Raw genomic sequence first — 24868 nt, forward strand, 5'->3', positions numbered from 1 at the left:
TAATAAGTCTAGCAAAATAGCAGAGGATGGCTCCAGTTCCTGCACCTCCCATGCAAACACTGAAGGTTTGGCACGCTCATGGAAAGTTCACCAGAAGCCAAGATGGTGTAAAAATGAGGGACAGGGCTTCCCTGGTGGCGCTGTGGTTAAGAATCCACCTGCCAACGCAGGGGACACGGGTTTGAGCCCTGGTCCGGGAAGATCCCACATGCCGTGGGGTAACTAAGCCTGTGTGCCACAACTACTGAGCCTGTGCTCTAGAGCCCATGAGCCACAACTACCGAGCCTGCGTGCCACAACTACTGAGCGCACAAGCCACAACTACTGAGCCAGTGTGCCGCAACTACTGAAGCCCGCACACCTAGAGCCTGTGCTCCACAACAAGAGAAGCCACCGCAGTAAGAAGCCCACACGCTGCAACGAAGAGTAGTCCCCGCTTGCCACAATTGGAGAAAGCCCGCGTGCAGCAACGAAGACCCAACGCAGCCAAAAATAAATAAATAAATAAATAAATAAATAAATAAATAAATAAATAAATAAATGTATTTATTAAAAAAAAAATGAGGGACAGATATTGTTAGGGGGAAATTCTCTGTGGGTCTCTAATGTTTCTGCACCTCTTGTGAGCAATGCACTAAATGCCTTCCTTCCAGACTATCTTCCTGGGTCTTTGTAAAACAAACAGACTTGGAAGATAGAAACTGTGTCTCTCTCCAGAGCAACAGGGAGATTTGCTCACAGTCATAGAAAACAAAGATAGCACCTTCCTCTGGAGCAAAGGGCAGATATGCTTACTGTCCATTATAAAAGATTCGAGCTCCCTATGCTCAGGAACCCTCTCCTGTGACATACTGGTCTGGGGCCATCTGCATCATCCCTATGGGACGTGGGGGTAGGGGGAACTGACACAGATATGCTGATGGTCACGCTGCTTCTGTTCTGTGAGTAATAAAGTCCACTGTCTCCAACCCAGGAGTCTCGTGGCATCTGTGAGAATCCATGAAACTATGACAAGCTAACCTGTTAGCTTGCAAGTAGGTAGAAGCTCAGACCCCTATCATTCTTGACAGTCATGAAATATGATTTTGGGTAAATCTTCCTCTCCAAAAAAAGAAAAGAAAAAGAAGGATTAAACATTGGGGAATTTGGTAACAATCTAAATGTTTCTAAGATATACCTACAAAGCCATTTTCAGTTTGTCTGTACTTTCCACTTTTCTTATTCATTCATTAATTGATTCATTCTTCGAATGCGTGTTGAATACTACTTAAAAGGTGATATAGCAAAATATAAAACAGACCAGATTCTTACCCGCCAGAGGTCTGCAGTCTAACGGGGAAGGTAGCCATCAGTGATATAGTATTGGGATCATGGAAAACACTGGAAGGGAAGGGTGCTAAGAGAAAGAATATCAGAGGGGAACTGCATGTAGATTGGGAGGGTCAGAGAAGATATCACCGTGGAAAGGACAGTAAGTTGAGATATGAAAGACATGTGGCAGCAGTAGGTGACAGGGTGGGGTAAAGCCTACCACCTGCATAAAGATCCTGAGGGGAGAGATCGTGGCATATCCCAGTGTGGTAGAAGGCAGAGGGGGCAGGAAAGAGAGGTGCAAGACGAAGCGAGGGATTGGGCAGAGGCCACATCCGGTATAGCCTTGTAATCCATCATTTTTTTTTTTAACATCTTTATTGGAGTATAATTGCTTTACAATGGTGTGTTAGTTTCTGCTTTATAACAAAGTTAATCAGCTATACATATATCCCCATATCTCTTCTCTCTTCCGTCTCCCTCCCTCCCACCCTCCCTATCCCACCCCTCTAGGTGGTCATAAAGCACTGAGCTGATCTCCCTCTGCTATGCGGCTGCTTCCCACTAGCTATCGGTTTTACATTTGGTAGTGTATATATGTCCATGCCACTCTCTCACTTTGTCCCAGCTTACCCTTCCCCCTCCCCGTGTCCTCAAGTCCATTTTCTAGTAGGTCTGCATCTTTATTCCCGTCCTGGCCCTAGGTTCTTCATGACCTTTTTTTTTTTTTTTTAAGATTCCATATATATGTGTTAACATATGGTATTTGTTTTACTCTTTCTGACTTACTTCACTCTGTATGACAGACTCTAGGTCCATCCACCTCATTACAAATAACTCAATTTCGTTTCTTTTTAAGGCTTGTGACTTTACCCTAAGAGCCGTGGGGGTCATTAAAATGTAAGTCCCATAAGGAGATAGGGTAGAGTTTTACCTGTCTCATTCATTACAATTTCCTAGCACCTGGAACATTGCCTGGCACATTGTAGGTGCTCAATAAATATTTGTTCATTCCATTGAAGGGGAAATACACAATTTGCATTTCTGAAAGATCACTTCGGCTGCTAAGTGGAGAATAGATTGAAGAAGACAAAGACAAAGCAGGAAGACTAGTCACAAGGCGAGCGCACAACCCAGTGACAAGTTCAGTAGCTTGGACTAGGGTGGTGGCAGGAGAGATGAAACATGTGCCCCACCTGCCTGCCACACACACACACACACACACACACACTTTTTAAAATCTTCCGTAGCCTTAAGGATCTATTCAACTTGAAAGATCATGGAGGACCATGAAATTCAATGTGAAACAATTGAAGATAATACGTTAATTGGTATAATACGTTATAATGGCTGGAGTCTTTGGGGTAATAGCTAGTTGTGTGTAGTAAGTGGTGCTGGCAGATAGCTTGAAAGAGGAAAACTTGCTCTCAAGACAAAGAGAGTAATGGTAACTGAGACCATGTGCAGTAAAACTTCTGGGCTCAGCAGAATAAACCCCATATCATTCCTCCCCCAAGACTTTATCAAACTCTCTCTCCAGCGTGACTGCCCCTTGCTTCCTGCAGGACTCAGTGAGTTGGAGCCTCACTGGCCATTGCAGGTGCCCTTTTCCTCCTGTGAGGAAGGCAGGTGTTGGGTCTGTGTGTGTGTGCTCTGCCCGTCTGGCATCCTGGGAAGGAAGGCTCCTTCCATGAGCTTAGGAAGCAGAATGCTGAGTGTGGAGGCAGGGCTGGAAGAGAGGGGCACTGCAGGTGAGAAAATAGGACAGTTCCCCTCCAGCTCACACAGCATCCGTGCTCCTGATGTCACCCGCCACGGTGTCAAGCACGGCAATTCCTAGAGCAGAAGCTGCGGAAGAACTGGCCAAGGTTATTCTGGTGCCACGGTGGTCTCATTCTCCCAGCCCAGATGGCCAGGAATGCTACGAGGCAGAGAACTCTGCTCCCGGCGGGGCGCAGAGCACTTGGCACTGCTTAAATCATGACCACTCATGCCCACGTGGAAAGGTTGGCCTCCCTGTCTGAAGGGCAGGGCACAGGCAACGGTCCTGGAGAGGGAGTTCTCATTGAGAGACAGGGGAACGGCTGTTCTAGTTCTTTCTTAGCCCTGCTAGGAATGCCCACAGCTCTGGAGGGGGCTGAGCAGGCAGGAACACCTGCAAAAAGCAAACAGGGCAAGGATTTCAAGATCTGCATCGTCTGACAGAATAATGCTGATGGAAATCAGCCACCAGTGGTCATTCATTTTAAATGCTTTTTATAAAAGGAAGAAAAAGAAACTGTCTACGGTTCTACGCTGACAATAGTTCTCTCAAGAAAGAGCACTAAACTAACATATATTCTTCTTATGTTTCACGGCAGGGACAGCATTTTTATATACATGGCTACCTCATTTCAAGGCTTTTGATAAATAATTAGTTTAGCTGACATATCCACTCCCAACTCACTCAGAGCAAGTGGAGAATAGAATTACTACTAGTGCCCTTAAATTTGCCTTTGAGTGAAAATTGTTTTCACCATGTCTAAGATGTTGGACCAGTATTCTACATATGATCCTCACTATTGTGAAGGACCGAGGCTATGCTTTGTTCCTTCTCATCCAGTCTTAAATACCTCCAACACCCAGGCAGCCTTAGCCAATATGGATAATGACACAAGTCCCAAAAGGGCAGCCTCTTCCTTTCACCAGGGTTTCCACGGAAAGGTTCTGCACCCAGATCCTAGGCAGGGTTCCCAGGCCCAGTTAATCATCCAGAGTCCCAGTGAGTGGACCTTCACAGTCCTCACTGTGTGGACATCCTGATTTCATAAGTGTACAAAGATTTTCAGAACCGTTTACTGGCTCTTGTTGACATCAAAAGTGAAGGGACACAGACAACTCTGAGAAAGAAATTAACAAGGGCATCTGTCAGCAGTTGTTTAGTTGTTTTCTTTATCTAGGACCTGCCCTGCTTGAAACTTTTCTTCCAGCCCCTCTTACTTCACACTAGATGCCTGCCTCCTTGAGAGACCTTTTCAACCCTTCTTGGCAAGGTTTTAGATAAATGACAAACACATAGGAGATGTGCACTCTACTCATGCAAGCTAAAAGGTTATTAGGTGTGTTTGATGGCTCATTTTATATGTCAACTTAACTGGACCCAGGACGTGCCCAGATATTTGGTTAAATGTTATTTCTGGGTGCATCTTGTGCCTGTGCGGGTGTTTCTGGATGAGACTAACATTTAAATCGTAGGACGAGTAAAGCCAATTTGCCATCCCAATGTGGGTGGGCCTCGTGGAATCCTTTGAAGGCCTGACTAAAATAAAAGGCTGAGTACGAAAGAATTTTCTCTCTGCCTGACTGTCTTTGAGCTGGGACATTAGTCTTCTCCTGCCTTTGGACTTGGACTTGGAGTAACATACACCATCGGCTCTCCTGGGTCTGGAATTCTCAGCCTCTGTAACCATGCGAGCCAATTCCTTAAAATAAATCTGTTTGTTTACAGACTGATTGACACACACACATACTATTGGTGGCTGAGAGCCCTGACTAGTACAGCGTGCTACTCTGTTTTTTGAAAAACATCTTCAATAGCTTCCTCTAGACGAGTGGCACAAACTAAAATGCCTATAAACAAACCCAGATGAGCACAGCAACCAGAGGAAGGGTGCTGACTACAGTTTCCAGCCAATCTCCTCTCCAGCTGACTTTTGCCGTGTCACATTGAGGGCACCATCAGGGCCAGATTTTTCCATTTCTTAAGAGAAATAAAAAATCGGGATATTCTTGTCAATGTTGGCAACTCCTTCAAAAACTTTCAAAAGCCCACATGAGCCAACCTGCCCAGTCTGTGGCCCAGATCTATTCCCTGGCTGCCGGCGTGCAGTCTCCGCTTTAGGGAGATGTGGCGAATCTTTCTGGATGGAAGGAAAGCACGTGTTTAGAAATATTTTCTTATTTCAAAACTTGGAGCCACTGCAACGACTGCTGCACAACAACATTAATTCGTGCATTGATTGTTTATCTCAGGCTTCTATTCAGAGCAACTTCCCTGCATGTTTACATTATCCCACGAGACCACTGAGGGAAAGAAAAGAGAGCAGGTATTATCATCTCTATATCTATTTTTTTTCAATGGAGTTAAACACTCTTTAGATGGTGTGCCTCCCAGAAAAGTGCTAGAAAGAGTTGCACAATTCTAACTAAACTCCAGACCCTATACTCTCCCCCCAAATATGAACTTCATATTAATCATTCCTGATGCATGTGGTTCTTTCTACCCTTCCACAGCACATTGACATTTGGTTAAAAATGGTATACATGCTGGAGAGAAATAAACATAAATATTAATTTCAGTAACACCCCCATGGATAGTTTAAAACATGTTTTTCCTTACTACTCAGCCATGAAAAATGAATGAAACAATGCCATTTGCAGCAACATGGATGGACCTAGAGATTACCATACGAAGTGAAGTAAGTCAGACAGAGAAGACAAATACCGTATGATATCACTTACACATGGAATCTAAAATATGACACAAGTGAAGTTATTTACAAAACAGAAACAGACTCACAGACATAGAAGACAAACTTATTGTTACCAAAGGGGAAACGGGGTGGGGGAGGAACAAATTAGAAGTTTGGGATTAGCAGATACAAACTACTATATATAAAAGAGATAAACGACAAGGTCCTATTGTAGAGCACAGGGAACTCTATTCAATATCCTGTAATAAGCCATAATGGAAAAGAATATGAAAAAGAATATATATATATATATATATATATAACTGAATGCCTTTGCTGTACACCAGAGACTAACACAACACTGTAAATCAACTATACTTTGATTTTTAAAAAAAACCATATTTTTCCTATACATTGATCTTTTTTTCACTTTGGCCATTATACATTTTTCTTTTAAACTTAGGGTTGCTCTTTAAGCATATCTTCACTCTTTTTCAACCCCCAAATCCCATTAAGCTGTGCCTCCAGCACCCAAAGGAGCTGGGCAAGGTGTAAAGGAATGCCCAGATGGCTCTGAAGATGTTTATTAGAGGGCCCTCCATTGTATTCAAATGAATGGCACTACATTAGCATGGGGTGTCCTCTGGTGCTCATTTGTTCCTGCACTCCGGGGGTTAAAGGAGCCTCCTGTTCTCCAGATGTTCGGTAGCTCTTGTAAATGAAAGATAAGCGATTTTTTGCTGCCGCTGTTATTTCCTCTATTCCCTTTTAAAGCTGATATTTTCTTTAGGAACGTGCTTAGTGTCTGAGTCAGAAGAATCTCCTCCCTGAGGAATATCAATCAATAGCACACGCAAGAAGAAGGACATAATGCAGAGGAGGTGGACATGGTCTGTACTCATTTGTTGACTGCGATACTCTTCCAGTGACTGATGTGTGCGTCCTGTGGTTGCACCCCACCCTTTGAAATGCTGATCAAATACACGTGACATTTTTCTCAGCTAAAAACAAAAACCAAGACCAAAAAAAAAGAAATCTTTCACTCATTTTTTCTTTGGCAAGGATATAAGAATATCTTTTGTTAGTGCCATGACGACAATATCAACTTTATTTTCAAATCTGGCCTCACTTCCCTCTAAGCAAGAGGTGTAAGTGTCTGAAATCCAACTCAAAGCTGCCACCAATAATGTCTTCCTGGGAGAGAAATAAGAAAAGTACCCAAAATGGATTCCAATAAATGAATGCCAGTTTAACATCTACCATGCTTGTCTTTTGTGCACAGAGACACTCCCCGGATCCTGCTGTTCCAAGAGCTGTTCAAGCGTTGAAAAAGCAGAGTTCCAACAAGATGAAAACTTCTGCCTCTGCTGGGGTCGATCAAGCTGTTCTCTTGCTACAGCTCAGCCAGGATTTCTCTACTCTTAGCAGAATCACCACATCTCACAACTTGTCCTAACTCATTTCCAATGCTCTGGTCACCAAGCAAGGACAAAGAGATAGACCAACCTGTATAGAAAAGGAAAGCCTGGTGGACACCATTCGTCTTGGTACCACACTTTTGACAATGGAAATGAAAGCAGCAGAGAGGCTGAGGGGGAGCCACTGGCCCTCAGGAGTGGCATCACTGATGGAATCTTTATTGGAGTTTGACCTCTTGCAAACCCTGGACTATTCAACATGACTCTCCTCTGAGGTAGATAATAGGGAAGAAGCCTGGAGATGGCAGTAACACCTCACATCTTAATACAAACATAGCCCAATCTCCAGGATGGGAGCCTTAGTCGCAGAAACATGAAATAATGTTTTTGAAAGAAGACTAGAGATGAATATTTATAATATACATGTAAGGTTGAGAGCTTCAAGGATGCTGGCTCAGAACGAATTGCTATGGCCACTACTGGGAAGGAAAATCTCTTTCCTTCTACCCCCCACTAATTTCAACAACTGGGGCCTGAGAATCAAGCTGATAAAAGACAGATTAACAAGAGGAAAAAAATGTGTCATAAGGTACTTACATGCTGGAGTTTCACAAAGAAATAAGACCCAAGGAAGCAGCCAGATGATTGAGATTTATATACCATCCTAGGCTACATAAAGGAAAAGTGGGTGAGCTTCTAGGTGGGGGAGGCAAGTTATGGACAAAGGAGGGGAGGAAATGTACAATAAATATGGGTTATCTGTCTTGCAGATAAGAGTCTCAGGTGATATGAATTGTCTGTGGGGAGTAGCTCTCTGAGCCATCTTTATAAATGGAAATTTCCTTAACAATAGAGGAAATTTGTACTTTATTTTTAGGCACTAAGGCACTGTTTTATTGCATCTGCTGGTTCCCAATTGCTTTTAGCTCAAAATAATCCTTAGGCCAAGGTGGCCCATCTTGGGGTGGCTTATTCTGGTACCCTTTACCCCCAACGCCACTAGCAGGGTCAGGATGTTGCCCAGGGAGGGCCTTCTGAGGGGAAGGTTTGTGCCTTCCTCTCAGGCACACTTACTGCCAGCCAGTGAGAGGGAAAGTTGCTGTGCAGAAGTAGACAAGAGGAAGACCAGGGAGGGGGTGAGGAAGTCCTGAAGGCACAGGGGTCCGGGGGAAAGGATACTGAGCCATGAGAGAGAGAGGAGGAAACACCTGGAGCAGAGCGGGGAGCCTCAGCTTCTCCCTCACCTACGAGGGCCCTCAAGGCTTACTATGGGAGGAATCTCCCACCAGCCCTCTCCGGCATGTCTAGGGCTTGGCGCATGTGCCTGGCTGGTGGGCGTTCCACTGATCTATCCAATGAAGTGTGTCATAGAGGTTAAGCTGATGGAGAAGATTTAAAGGGAAACCAAGAGGAAGTAATGCGATGGAAACCAGAGAAGAAAAAGGCTGTGGTCAAGGATGGATAGGAAGGTAAAAAAATAAGGTCCCCCTTATAAGGATCTCAGAAAGAAGACTGCCTTCAATAGTTCAACTGAAAAACAACCTATAATAGGTAAGAACAAGGACAAGCAAACTCACCTTAAAGAAACAGAATTGCATTAAGCTAGCACAAGAGATTAAATACATGAATATTGCTATAGAAAGAATGTTTAAAGCAAAAGGAGATTGCTTGGCAAGAGAAATTGCGAAGAGGTAAGAGCTTAGAATGGAATCCATGCATTTGCATGGAAACAAATCAGAACTCCAAGAACTAAGAGACCCAAGTCCAAGTTTGCCTGCTCCCATAAGGAGAACGAATGAATGAGTCTTCACCTGTGAGTTGTGAGGAGTCTTGCATCCCTTCAAGCCCCAGCATCCTTCACCCCAATAACCTACCTCACACTAGCACATGAACCCTGGGGCTTCCAGAAGTTGCCATGGAGATGATGCAAGCTTGTTACTGACTGCAGGTGTAGTGGACACTGCTCTCCCCAAGGTCACTTCTTACTCTCCAAGTAGAAAAGCACATGCTGATGTCCTGCTTCTCTTCTCAATTTTCATTAGTAGAGAAGGTAGGAAATGATTGTCAGAATTCAATGGTGCCCAATCCAAACCCTTTCACTTACTGCTAGGGAATGAATGCTAGAGCATCTCAAAGCAGCAGGCAAGACCTAGTGTTCTCCTCTCCACCTGACAACCAAGCAGACAACATCACTAGCATTTGACAGGCACATCTCTTTGCAAGTACTTCCAAACCACTACCACCACCCTCCAATGATAGCGGGAGTTTAACCTGATACCTGTCACTTGCTCCATTAGTAAACTGGTGTAAATAATCAGGTAATGAGAATTGGTGTTTTATTTTTATTTTGGTCCTAGAATTCTTCCCCTTCTCTGTTCATTCTAGCAAGAAGTGGATGCGGTCCCTGGTTCGCTTACAAGTTTTGTAACCAAAACTGTTTGAGCATAGAAGTGCCAGTGGATTGACTTCCTTCCCTTCTCTGATGCAAAAGAAGTAATAGAAGGAGGAGGAGGGAGAGAGCTGATGAAATATCCAGTTCAGCCTAAAGAGGCTTTGCTCTGCCAATGGTCCAGATCTCAAGAAGATCCTCCAGAATAGAATGAATTCATTTAGCTCGAGCTTGCAATACCTAGCATAAATGGTTTTATCCACCTACCAGACCCTAAGTGGCTTCAGTCCTGGGTGCCAATCCTATGCCAGAGAGAAGTTACCACAGTTAAATGACCAAGTGAAGCACTATCTTCCATCCTTCCACTAAGTTTCTGAGGCTCTGCCCACAGAAGGACCCCAAAAATGTCAGGCACAGAAATGCCCTCAGTGGGACACAGAGACTCTATGGACACAATTCAAATAATGAAAAATACACGTTGCTGATTTCATAATGAAAGTATCTGCCAATCTTAATACTACATACATTCCAGACAAATGGGTTCTCTCACGTGATGATGATGATGAAACAGAGTTTATAAAGACAGAATAAGAAGGAGTAGTGGAAATCCCTTCCGTGTTGGGTAGCAGCATGTTATTTGAGCCACCTTGCTTTCTTTACCCATTGCACTCTCCCCCAGCTCCTGTAAGTCTTGTTGACATAAACTAGTTAGCACCTGACATCCCCCAGGCATGGCAATTCAGCAAGTATTTCAGGACAGGTATAGAACCTAAGTGTATTCAACCAGAAAGACACCTGGGATTGACTTCCTTGATTTTGACTGTATAGAGAGAGAGAGGGAGGGAAGGAGAGAAAAGAAGAAGATGAAGAAGAAGAAGAAGAAGAAGAAGGAGAAGGAGGAGAAGGAGAAGGAGAAGGAGAAGGAGAAGGAGAAGGAGAAGGAGAAGGAGAAGAAGAAGAAGAAGAAGAAGAAGAAGAAGAAGAAGAAGAAGAAGAAGAAGAAGAAGAAGAAGAAGAAGAAGAAGAAGAAGAAGAAGAAGAAGGAGGAGGAGGAGGAGGAGGAGGAGGAGGAGGAGGAGGAGGAGGAGAAGGAGAGGAGAAGGAGAAGGAGAGGAGGAGGAAGGGGAAAGAGAAGGGAAAAGGAAAAGGGAAGAGGAAGAAGAAGAAGAAAGGGAAGAAGAAGAAGAAGGGGGAAGGGAGGGAGAGGAGGAAGGGAAGGAGAAAGAGTAGGAAAAGGAGAAGAAAAAACTTGAGTGTGTATGCATGCACACTCTTTTCTCTTCCCCTCTATTCCTCTCTCATATGGAGGTAAGTAGCCAGTCCAATGGCATTGGCAGCCATTTTGTGACCATGAGGGGAGCCAGGCTTAAGATGAAGCTGATAGTGACCAGAAAGAAGGAAAGAAATGGGTTCTGGTTTATACTGTTGGACCATTGGAGACACACTGATGACACCCTACTTACAGACTGTGTAAATATGGGAGCCAAAAAATTGGAGTTTCTGTCCCTTGGAACCAAAAACATCTCTACTGATAATCAGGATACAAGTTAGAACACTTTGTATTTGGACCTAATATGAGAGGGAAACACTTTCATCACTTCTAATGTTAGCTCCACCTTCGAAGAGGGAGAGAAGCAAGGAGGAGCGAATGGAAAATCATAAGGTCCACCCACCTGCCAGTGCCTTTCCAGCCCTCTCTCTTTTCATTAAACTGGAGAAACAGTAGTGCAGTAATAAAGAGGGAAGGAACAGAACAGGAGGGAGGATATAGGGAAAAGTGCCAACTGGACTGTGTGACCATCATCCCGGGGCTGCCCTGGAGCTGTCCATATGGGCATAAACTGATTACATGAAGGGACTTCCTGGATTGCATCCACTCTTCTGGGCCACATACTTAAAAGTATAAATATTAGTGTATAAAAATGGGCTTAATGTGTTTTCACAAATAAATCTGATGTGTCACTAGCTTTGGTATGTGTAAAATCAGAAACTTCAAGCATTTGTTTCCCAAAAGAGAGCTCTGTCCTGCACGTCATATGAACAAACTGGCCCATGTTAACATCCTCCCTGCCTAAGTGCAGAGAAACTGAGGGGCGGTCAAAATCACTGGGATTGCTGGCTCAGACTTCACATGATCAGGGTAAACAAAACCTCCATCCAAGCAACTAAAAACTTGGTTTGCTTTATTTCTCTGCCTTCCCATCACTACAGTCAAATCTTCAAGCCAAGATGCCTTTCAAACACTTCCTGAGCACTTCAACTCTTGTTTTTTTCCCTAGTGATCACAAGGGCAGTCACTTCATACTCTGTCTCCAATAGATACTACAACATTATTTTCCCTTTATTATACTTGACACCTAAGTAAACTTATCTTCAAACAAATTGGTTTTCTTTTACAGCCAGGACATGGGAAATCCATCTGTCACTTAGTGAAAGTAGAAACTCGAGAGAAACTTGTAAAACAGGGTGGCTGCCCAAAGGCAGAAAGAAACGTGTGAGAAAACTGCGAGGCAAACACTCTCAAGACAAAGTCAGTACGTGCTGTTTGTGTAGGCCAAGCGTCATCCCCCAAATTCGGAGACACCAAGAAAGATGGAGAAGAAGCGAGAGGAGAAGGAGGAGGAGAAAAAAGGAAACTTAAGAAATAGGCAGGAAATAGTCTCTCTTAGAGAGAGATGGAGAAATTATCACTTTTTTCCCCCACAATTGGCTGATCAGCTAGGACAGACATTTGAATAGCTTCAAGCCATCCCTTTCATGCTCTCAGTTAAGTCACCTAAGGACTAAAAATGCAAGCTTCTTGCCCTGTGGGAGGAAACTTGGCCTTGCCCTTTTTTCTACCACTAGACAAAAAGTATGTGAAACCGTTACTGACACAGGAATTAAGTTATCATGATTTTGGAGAACTTTAAAATAGCCTGGGAGAATACTCAATGCTGAAGTCTTACTTTCCACTAATCCTCCCCATTTTCTTCCTTTATTGGCATCTTCTTGGCTTCCTAACCCCTGTTCCTTCCTCTGTGTTTCTTCTTTTCCTGTCCTACGTGTTGTGGATCACCTCTGGGCAGCTCTCACATCTCACTCCACTGTGCAAGCTGCCCATGTTGAGCTGAGCTGCAGTAAGATGGGTCCGTGAGCGTGTGTGACAGGCACTGCACACAGCACACACACACCACACCATACACATACCACACACACCACACATACACACGCCACCATGTACACACACCACACACACACACCACATGCACATATCACACACACACCATACCACATATCACACACCACCATGTACACACACACACACACCACATATCACACACACAGCACACAAAAGTACACACACACACCACACCACACACACACCACACCACACATACACACGCCACCATGTACACACACCACACACACACCACATGCACATATCACACACACACCACACCACATATCACACACCACCATGTACACACACACACACCCCACACCACATATCACACACACACCACACAAAAGCACACACACACCATACACACACCACACACACACCACACCACATGCACATATCACACACACACCACACCACATATCACACACCACCATGTACACACACCACACACATACCACACCACATGCACATATCACACACACACACCACATATCACACACACACCACACATACACACGCCACTATGTACACACACCACACACACACACACCACATGCACATATCACACACACATACCACATATCACACACACACCACACATACACACGCCACTATGTACACACACCACACACACACACCACATGCACATATCACACACACACACCACATATCACACACACACCACACACATACCACACACACCACACACACCACACATACACACGCCACCATGTACACACACCACACACACACCACACCACATGCACATATCACACACACACCACACCACATATCACACACACACCATGTACACACACACCACACCACATATCACACACACACCACACAAAAGCACACATACCACCATGTACATACCACACACACACACACCATACACACACATACATATATCACACACACACCACACCATACGCACACCACCATGTACACACACCACACACACACACCACACCACATATCACACACACACCACACAAAAGCACACACACACCACCATGTACATACCACACACACACACACCATACACACACATACATATCTCACACACACACACATACATCACACACAGACCACACCATACACACACCACACACACCACACACACACATACACACACCATGTACACACACCACATATCACACACACACCACACAAAAGCACACACACATACCACCATGTACATACCACACACACACACCATTCACACACATACATATATCACACACACACCACACCATACACACACCACACACACCACACACACACATACACACACCACCATGTACACACACCACACACACATATCACACACACACCACACAAAAGTACACACACACATCACACCATACACACACACACACACACACACCCCACCATGTACACACATACACACACACACACACACTTCTCGCTTTCTCCTGCCCTGGACAGCTGCAGGGATCTCTGGCTGACTCTCGGCGAAATGGGGGCAGGGAGCCCTCCTACCAAACTGCCTTCAGCCCGGGGCACAGGCCTATGCACGGCAGCAACAACCCAGCAGCTCCCCGCGTGGGTGCGCACCATGTCCCAGGCTCCAGCCGCTAGCGATCACCCTGCCGTATCCCACGTATTCGTCGCCCCCCCAAGAAGGTGGTGCTTCTCACTAACCCCTTCCTGCCATTGAGAAAAGTACAACTCCAGGCAGTAAGGAGTTTGCCAGGGTCACAGAGCTGGCAGGTGGAACCCAGTCTGTGTACTCCAGAGCACAAACCCTTTCCTTCCAAGCCCCCTTTGCCTTACTCCCTGAGCAGTGACTGTGGACACAGCTAGGAAAGAGCCGAGGTCGAGGGTGTCTCAGGGCAGCAGAGTCTTTGGACAGAAACCACGAGACGCTGGGCACCCCCACGGAGAATGAGTTTGTTCAGCTCACACCCAGAGCTCACGCCCGGCCAGAGCCCTGAAGACTCACACTCACTGTTTCCATCACACCCAAAGCCAGGTGTGCCCTAGGGGTGGGGGGTCCCCCCTCCACTCAACACTGCGGGAGGCTTCACGTGGCAGGCTCGGAACCACAGCCCTCCCAGACCCCCGTGTGCAGAGCCAGGCACTTGGCTCCCAGGGCCTGATTACCTAGGAATGTTAGAATAACTTAAGACCAGAGTTGTTTTCTTCCCCAGCCCACTTCTCTCTTAAGTAAGGTCAAAATAAAGTTATTTCATCCAAAACATGTTTTAAAAAAGCAAAATGTCAAGCAATTTAGGCATTTTTAAGTAACATAATTCTGCATTAATCCCCCGGGATGTCTTAAAAAGAGGCAAAGTGCTTCTCTTTCATCGCTATTTTCTCACACTGTTCTGACGGTTATTATTATGGTTCACTCAACACTCAAATGGTAACATTTAAATTGATCAAGCATAAAAAACAGACAGAAGCTCTGTCCCGAGAATCTCTCCAACCTGAATCAGAGACAGCAGCTGAGATGGGGGCACCGGAAAGCCAGTGGTGGGAACCCTGCCCTTCCCTCTTCTGTGCATCGTCTAAAGAAGGAGCCATCTGGGCCTCACCTTTCAGCGCAGACAGAATGGTCTTCTTTATCTATAAAGGAGCCACTTAGATCGACCAGACCGGCCACAGGATGTCACTGTTACTCCACACACACAACAGCAAGCCAGCCTTTCCATCAGGGGTTGGATCCAGACGGGACCTGGGCTCCCCTTCGCCTCACCTCTCATAGAACTGTCATCCCTTCAGGTTTGCTCCACAAGCACGTTCCCTATAAAAGCCGCAAGCCTGCCCCATTGTCTGCATGTCTATATTGTTCTGTATCAAAGGATGAAAGGAAGAGAAACAGACGAGAGAAGAAGAAAAGGACCACTGTGGTCTCTCACATCACAGGTTCTCCAAGAGCTGGACTTTGAACATTTATGACCTTCGATAAAAGCAACGGCCTTTTAATATATTTTATAGTGTTTTATAAGGATAAGAACATCTTTCGCTTATTTTCATTTTCTCAAATTTCTGGAAAGGATATGGAATATTTAAGCAATTTTTACACCATCTTAACTCTTCTTAGGGATGCTGCTTTGTATTCTACTGAAATAAGGCCAATGCTCGTTAAACACCTTTCCTTTACCCCAGCAAACCTGCCTCTACACACCACCGGCTCTTCCAACGTCTCCTAGACTCCTGGGCAAGCCAAGGGCCAGAGGAGAATGTGTGCTCTGGAGCTGGCAAGCTAACGGCATCTCACTTCCGGCATAACAAAGCTCTTATCGGGGAACACGCCGGGAGCCATTGCTGGAGCAGGGGAATCACCTTCTATTCACGGCTGCCAGCTGCTCTTCCTTCCCTGTTATAAACCCTCTGAGGGATGCTTTGCTCTTCACGCCACCTCCAAGTCCAGTCCCCCTGCCATTTTCTACTGTTAGCCTCAGCATATATTCCACACAGCAGTTGGCATGAAAAGGTTAAAAATAAAGCCTTAGACTAACATAGCCAATGGGAAGGCATAATTGGGGTAGTCAGGGAGCTTGTTAATAATGCAACATAAAAGGTAATCACAGAATAAAGGTGCTTTGAGTCATAGAGAGGGAGAAAGACTTTTGCCTTAAAAAGGTGACTGCTTCATAACGTAACCTTTCATATCATTAGTCAGGGCAGTCGGAACCCCTCTGCCACGGGTCACCCCACTTTAGCCATACCACAGCAGCAGGAAGAATTAAAACAAGTAAAGCAGGCCGCTTCTTGTGAGCAAGCATTTAAGAAAGGAAATTTGATGTTCTTCCAGCATTTGCAAGGATGTGTGCAGTAGCTAGAGCTACAGAAATACCGTTGATGGAGGCTTTGTCAATTTCCACGCTGCATTAAGTATATTAATCTCGGTATAAGAGAGCCATAGCTCTGACTTGAACTGGCTTGGACAGTGAGAGGAGTGGACTGACATGAGAAATAGGAGAAAATTAGTAGGCTAAAGAGAAGCAAACAATGCACAAGGAGAACTCAGACTGGGACGACCACCTCAGCTAACCATGCCTTAGGATTTTAACAACTCCCCATTGATAATGGTTTAGAATGAACGTCGGAATAAAATCAGCCTAATAATTGCAGTGTGTTGCTCAATCATACAACAACTATTTTTTGAGCACCTGCTTTGAGTCAAGTGCTAAGACAATGTTGAACAAGGCAGCGTATTCCTTGCCCTCAACAAGCGAATTAGGGAGACAGATAACCATGCAGCCAGAAGACAGTGTGATAGGGACCGTTTGTAATAAAGAACTGGGCTAGGCTTTATCCCTGGCTCCTGGGAGATAAGCCATAAACCCTTGGGATTTCCCAGTGACAGGAATGGCTTCGTTATTCCTGGTGAGTCCTTCCAACCACGCCTGAAAGTTAATGCTGACAGATGGCTCAGGATGGGGGCGGCCCAGGTACAGAAAGACCAACCACGTGATTAGAGGCTTGGGGCTTGAGCCCCATGATTCCTGCCTGAGCTCTGGGGAGGGGAAGGGGGCTGGAGATTGAGTGCAACCACATGCCAGTGATCAGTCAATTGTGCCTGTGTAATGACGCTTCAATTAAAACTCTGACACTGACGCTTGAGTGAGCTTCCCTGGTTGGCAATACTCCGCGTATTGTTACACATGGATATGCCAGGAAGATAGCACATCCCTGAGGACGGTGGAAGCCTGGCATTTGGAACCCTCCCAAACTTCTCCCCGTGCATCTCTTCTTTTGGCTGGTTAAGTATAGTGCTGTCAGTGAGGTCTGTGAGTCTTTCCAGTGAATTATCAAACCTGAGGGAGTCCATGGGGACCCCCAAACTTGCAGCTGGTGTCAAAAGTCTTGAGCAGACTTGGCAGTCTAGAGAGCTGCAGTCAATTTGCAAAGCTTGGCCTAACTCAGGGTAGGCTGTAATATAGGAAATTTAGGGTGCTATGGGCACACAAAAGAGGCTCGCGTGATCCAGACTGGATGCGGGGAAAGATGCCCCTAGAAAAATAACCTCTGGCACTTGGATGGTTAAGCATTCGAGCTCAAGGTAACTCTTTAGACAAGTAGGGTCAATTGCATAGAGGATGTTTAGTTCTCAGCAAATCACTGTCATTGCTTAAGTCCCACAGTACAGAAAGACTTCCGATTTTGCTTAGGAAGCTTCCCTGTCTTAGTTTTACCCAGCCAACAACTGAAGCAGAATATCAGGCTCTCAAGGAGCACAGAGTAGACAAACGTACAACCACACCTCAAAATGGTGTCGTAAGGACCAGGGTTTTGTTAGGATGAGCTGCTGATTATGTGTATAGATCGAGGTGAAGCCTGGGGGTCGTCCAGTCACACTGTGCACTATTCCCTTCATGGAAGGAAGATTTTATTAACCCTCTTCGTAGAAAGAATTTACAAGGCACTGAGAGTTCTTAAGATATATTTAAATTAAACAGCAAGCTCTTAACAGAGGAGAGCAGGTCATTAACATATTATTTAACAATGATTTCCTCAATTACCTTTTTCTGAAGCTCTTATTTAGGATGTGCTTCTTGAGTAAATGTATATAATTTCTCCCTTCTATCCCTGCCAATCAAAATATACTCTCCTATAGAAATTGGTTTAAAAAAAATCTAAGGCGAAAGTGACTAGGGAGACCTAAATTGTTTACCCCAAATGGCATGCTTCAGCATTTACTTACCACTCTGTTTTGAAATGACCTACTTGTATGTAAATTTCTTACCTTAGCTTTACTCTACACAAGAACATGGACCATATTTGTACCCTCAGCTGCCAGCACAGTGACATGGCAATTACTCAATATGTCTCTGTTCAATCAAACGAAGCACGGAGGACATGGAAGCAGAGGCGGCGGTGAGGATGCGTTGGTGGTGAGCGATGCAGTTTTAGAAGAACAGCCAGAGGGGCTCCCACAGGTGTGCAAAGACCTGCTGGAGACAGCGAGTGAGCCACGTGGACTTGGGAGGGAGCACCCACACAGGGGACAGAGTTAAGTACACAGATTCTGAAGTGAGAGCCTGCCTCACGTGTTCAAGGAAAGGCAAACGCACCAACATGGCAGGAGCAGAGCAAGCAGGCAATGAGAGCGGAGAGGAAATGGGGGGCGGCGAAGAGGACTGTGTCTGATTGACCTGTGGGGTCATTGGAAGGTTTTGAGCAGAGTGCCATGAACTTACATATTTTAACAAGGTCACTTGGGCTTCTGGGCTGAGAATAGATGGGAGGGGGGAGAAGAAGGCAGGGAGACCTACTAGGGGCTATGGCAGAAGTCCAGGCAGCTGGGACCAGGGTGGTAGCAGTGAAAGTGCGGGGAATGGTCAAAACCTGGATATAATTCGAAGGTAGAGAGGACAGGATTGGCTGACAGATCAGACGTGGGATGCAAGAGACAGAGCAGTCAAAGATGACTCCAAGGTTTGGTCCAAGCAACTGGAAAGGTGCCACTTACTGAGATGGGGAAGGCTGAGAAAAGGACACATCTAGGAGGAGAATATCTGGCGCTGAGTTTGGCACATGCTAAGTTTGGGATACCTGTTGGGCATCCAAGTGTTTCCTTCTCCTGATAGCATATATCAGATAGATAGACATATAGATAGATATGAGTCTGCAACTTAGAAGAGAGGTCCAAGCTAGGGACACAAATTTTGGAATGATCAGCATATGGAAGGGATGAGTTTACCAAGAAAAGGAGATGAGAGACAAAGAGACTTACACCTTCCAAGTTTCTAGAATTAGCATTAATACCAGCGTGCATCCCATTAGCCACATTCCACTCCAACTCTTCTCTTCCCCATAAATCCAGGGCAAAGCCCATTCTGACTGTCTTCGGTGGCCGAGAGAGGTGAGCCTGGGATGAATGTGTGGGGCTGCCACTCAGCATATAGTTGGTGTCTGGCATGGGTGGTGTTCAGTGTACAAGCGCCTGTAGCAGCGAGTAATTATTTCAAGGGAAATGATAACCTAAAATGGTGCTAAAATGTCCTAAAACTAAGGTGAGGGTCTGGATAAAGAGCAAGGCTTCGGGGATAACACTGGACAAGTCAAATTGCATCCCTTTTCCCATATTCTATTCTGGGAAACGCCTAGTGTTAGGCATTCTCAGAGTGGAGCCAATGCACCTGCTACCCTCTTATACTCCCTCTGGGTGACTTTAAGTGCCACAGTTTCCCCCACAGTCCACAGTATGTCATTCTTCTCAATAAAGCCAAATTAGTAAATGCATAACTAAATGTGATTCAAAGTGAGTAACTCTGAAACAAACTCACACATCAAGAAGAAACTAATTTGTCAATCCCTGAGTCCCAATTTGGGGCTCAAAATAAAAAACCTAATGTACTGGCTTCCCCCTGCCCAGGGTGTATGACAACAAGTAAAGAGGGTCAGAGGCTTGCTCCTAAGTGTGGCAGGGGACAGAGGGGTTCTTAGACAAATGTGGCCATGAATGATCTGAAATGCTTTCAGAATCTTTGAAAAACAGCATGAGTTTTCCCAAGGAGGGGAGAGTCAAACAAAGCAGCTTTGTTTCAAGCGCATGGAAGTCTTCTTTCTTGCACAAAGATGAGCATCACCTCTTCACGGTGCCTCCAGATCATGGACCCTTGACTTTGGAATCACAGAAGCTAAGACGGGGAAACCAAAGCCAAGAACAGCTGCTGCTCCCTCGAAGTTGCAAAGCTGGAAGACTCCAAGCCCAGATTAGAGCTCGTATCTTCTGATCGCCAGCCCAGAATGTTCTATACACCAGGGCAAATGGATTTTGAACTTAAAAAAAAAAAAAAATTCATTTGGGTTTGAATTAACTGAAGTTGGAGTTCGAATAACCCCAACCCTCTGCTCTGTATTTAGCAATGAAATACTTTCCTTAGTGTTAGGCATTCAAGGTGCCCCAGTAAAGAACACATCAAGGTTCTGAACCCAGAGAGCTGGGAGATGGAAACATCACCTACAGAGTTGGGAGCAGCGGTTGTGATTTCTATCTGTGGTCAAGTGGGCTTTCCTACTGCTGAACCCCAAGACCGCACAGACATGCAGCACAAGGACAGAGTCAGCCCTGTGAAATGTACAGATGGGAAACAAACCAGAATTCATGCTCGCAGGGGCATCCTCACTCCCAGGGTAAAAGGGAATAGGGTCTGGGCTACACAAACACCGTTCTCCTTCCAAACCCACCATCAGATTAAATCACTCCTCACCCATTCTGGGAGGATGGAGAGAGGGGCAGAAAAAGCGAGCAGGAGTGTTATCGCTGGTGGAGCTCCCTCCACATGGAAGAAACGTCAGGAGGCTAGAAGCAGCCGGCAGGGAGGGGATGGGGAGCAGATCAGTTCTCTCCCCTGATTCACTCAGAGCCACGGTCTCCTAACCCGCAAGATGGACACGAATATCTCAAATGACAAATTTTGTGTGAAGCACCTGGCACAAGGTAGGTGCTCCAAAATGATAGTTATTACGATAGAGCAGAGGGAGGAGAAGGAAAGGGAGAGCAAGGCAGTGGGGAGAGAGTTGCAAACCAGTGTGGTGGGGAAGGAGGTGGACACCCTAGCCAGAACACCTGAAGTGTGAGACTGGAGCGTGTGCGGTGCGTGCATCAGGCGGCCTGGCGGGGACCCACGTGGGACCGTGAAGATGTGATGCTATCGGGAACAGTGTGCGTCTGTAATGTGCTGAAGCTGGAGTCACTGGAACGCGGTGCTGTGCTGAATGAAGTGGAAGAAATGCTATTAAATCCGTGACTCCATGAGGTAATAATATTCCCAGCGAGCCCACGCCTACAGAAATACACCCAGCGAGGAGGCTTTCCAGGAGCCCCCTCTAAGTTATAACAAGCTGCCTATCTCCTGCTGCCAGGATGCAGAGAAAAAATGAAAACCAGTTACCAAGTACATTATAAACTTAGTGACCTGCTTCACCTCCCTTGGTTTAGTGACGAGCTTGGCTGCCTTTTGGGCACGAAGAAAGAAACATAAGGCCAGGATTAAGTCTCCTGGCTTTTGAAGGCATCAAGAGTCAAAAATGCTTTCAGCTGGCATTTCTCTCTGTTACTCAGTCAGCTCTGATGGATTTATTTTCTTTGCCCTACTTCATGGAAGTTACTGGGGCCAATTACTGCGAAGATGATCGCCACGGAGTTTTTATGTGGACACTAGGTGGCGCTGTCTCTCCAACTGTTTCTGATCTCCTTTCCAAAGTGCGAAGACTGGTTTCATTAAACTCCTCCTTAGACCTTTCTAACTTGCAATAAGAGTGAGGAATTCAACGGTCAGAAAGGCACTTACTTACTTTCTCCAATCTGTGGGTCTCTGAGCCCCGAGAGAGCGGTAGAATCCTTTGTACACTTCACACTCTCACAATTTTATTTCCCTCTGTTGCAAGTGAAGCAATTAGAAAGAAGCACCATATTCTGATATCCATAGTCAGCAACCAGCAGTCTTATTCATTCTAGATTTGTGCATTTTGACTCATTTTACAAGGCTTTTCTTACTGCAAATTACAAATGTCTTTCCAATTTATTTTTTTAATTCTGTAACAGTATTCTCCACTTGAGGACATTTCTAGTTCTGTTTAAAGACCAGGATCTCTTACACAGATTGGAGTCTAATATCCTGGCCAGGAGACTGTGAGTCTTGCAGCTCTGCAGTCATTTTCCCCTGGGATTTATGGAGCTAGCAGCAATTGGGTGGGGGGGTGGGGTGTCCCACCATGAAGAGAAGTGTCTCAGCAAAGTTAGGCCCCCTTGCTAAAGTCATACAGAGTCAAAGATTGGGCCCTAGGCCTCCTGATTCCTGATGCAATGCTTTCTTTATGACACTCCACTGTCTCCTTAAGTCCAAATATCTACACATGCTTGGATTGATAATACATGTTACGTGTTGTTTGTAAATTGTTGCTGGGATATCTGTAATTCTAAATAAAGATCCAGTGGCTTCTAAGCAGCATGTGTACATTTAAGAGAAAAGCAATATTCTAACTTCTGGCAAAACATCAAGTATCAAGAATATCACTTACCAGAGCTGACTTTATAAGAATGCCGCTGGGGGACCAGCAAGCTGCCTCGTTCCAAACATCTGCCATGGACCCTCCCAGGGCCAGGGAGAGCTGGGTGGCAGAGTCTCAGACTTTCCTCTGAAGTGCTCCCAATCCTTTCTCTCTCTCTGTCTCTCTCTCTGACTCTCTGTCTCTCTCTGTCTCTCTGTCTCTCTCTGTCTCTCTGGAGAGTCTTGCCTCCTGGAGTTATCAGAGCATGGGCTTATACTACCAGCCTCTGACCACAATATCTTTACACTATGAGAGGAGAAAGGAAAATGTTCTTAAATTTAAAATCTGTGTTTTCCCTGGTATTTACAGATCTTGTAAACCTAGTCAATTTTAGATTGGTTTGTATTTTGCATGGTCTCTAGTCTCAGTTACTAAAGGATTAACATGCTTCTCAAGGAAAGAGCCCACTCTGGTCTCTAATATTACTCTCCCCAGTTTCATGTAGAAACTGGAAGGCTGCACAGTCTTCTCTATAATAAGCTACCCGGTTCCACCATTGTGGGTTTTTCTGCCTTATGAGACACAGACTGCTCAGTCCCAATTACAGGTAAAATCTCTACTATTTCAGGAGGGTTTTTTTCTCCCTTTATTTTCATTAATGAAGTATGAAAGTTTTTATTATTAATACCACTAGATACCAATTTTAAATCAATTAAATCTAAATTTGAGGATCGCTAGGAGGGGAGAGATTGAGGAAGTAAGTTACACATTCTCCAGGGATATGAAATAAAACGAACGTGATTCATTCACTTATTCATTTATTCACAGAATATGTATGGAACACTTATTTTATTATGTATGGAACATTTATAATACTATGCTTACTATACATCAAGAACTGATCTGGTCTTGGAGGGAGACAATGGTGAATCAGACCCACTCAGTCTATAAATATTCTGTGAATAAGTGAATGAATGGCATTTATGTCATTTCAATTCAATTTTAATTTATATCATGGTATATACTCTGGCTACAAAATTCTCCTCTACCCTGGGTTCAAATGCTTTCTACCTGACCCAAGTTCTTTTATGATAAATACATACAACATAATCCTCCACTGATTACCAGCATGTTATCCTGGTAGCAGACCTGCCTTTAAGGCCACAGTCCCCAAAGTTATGAAATCAAGGGCAGGGTCATTATATGAAAAGGGAATCAGGCTGGGCTAGGCCAGGACGGAGGCAAACTGGGGAGCAGAGCTCCCATATCTTCCGAAGGGGCTGCAGCTGATGGCTGCCTTGGGGGAATGAGGCTGCACTGTGAGATCTTCAAATTAGGAAATCTGCATTGTTACATGAAACCTCTGATTTTTAATACGTGACAAGAGATACTGTTAGAGCACTTTTTGGACCAAATAAGACATGTTTGTGGGCTGATTCAGGCTGTCAATCTGAGACCTCTGATCTACAGTTTCAGATTACGTGAACCTTCTAAAGAGAATAATAAACCTCAGATAGTTCAGAAATACCTGGATGAAGATGGCTTTCTTCAGACTTAGACGTTTGTCATCCCTAAATGGAAACATCTGAAAATTAAACATCCTGTTGACACGTTCTCTGAACATCACCAAAGCTTCTAAAGGGCTTGTGCAGAAGTCTGAACTAGAAAGGGGTGTAAGCTATTACAGGGAAAGATTACCTATGCTGTAGTCTCTCTGCTTGTTTTTTTATTGAGATGAAAAACAAGTGGTTTTGAACCTCTGAAAAAGGCTTCTTAAGATGTAGAAGAGAAAGGGATTTTTATTATCTTAGGATCTAATACAATGCCTCAAGTAAATCAATACATTTATTATCAAAACAAAGCTTCAAAGGAATTTTTGGGTTAGTACTCTCCAACTTCTCTCTCTTATAAAAGCAAAGAAAATGTTGGTTGGCGCTTCAGATCATATTTTCAGTCAAAAAACATTTATGGAGCTCCCAGAATAACCTGGCATCCCGAGATGCAGAGTTTATCACTCTCTGAAGGCTCTTCAGCACAGAGTCTGCCTTCCAATAAACCATGCTCAACACATATTTATTGAATGCTACTCTCTAACAAATCTGTTTTGAAAACAGGTTTGATCTTCTAGTAATGGCCACGTGAAGGGATCAGGCAATTC

The sequence above is a fragment of the Balaenoptera acutorostrata genome, chromosome 13, assembly GCF_949987535.1.
Source record: "Balaenoptera acutorostrata chromosome 13, mBalAcu1.1, whole genome shotgun sequence".
Classification (NCBI taxonomy): domain Eukaryota; kingdom Metazoa; phylum Chordata; class Mammalia; order Artiodactyla; family Balaenopteridae; genus Balaenoptera; species Balaenoptera acutorostrata.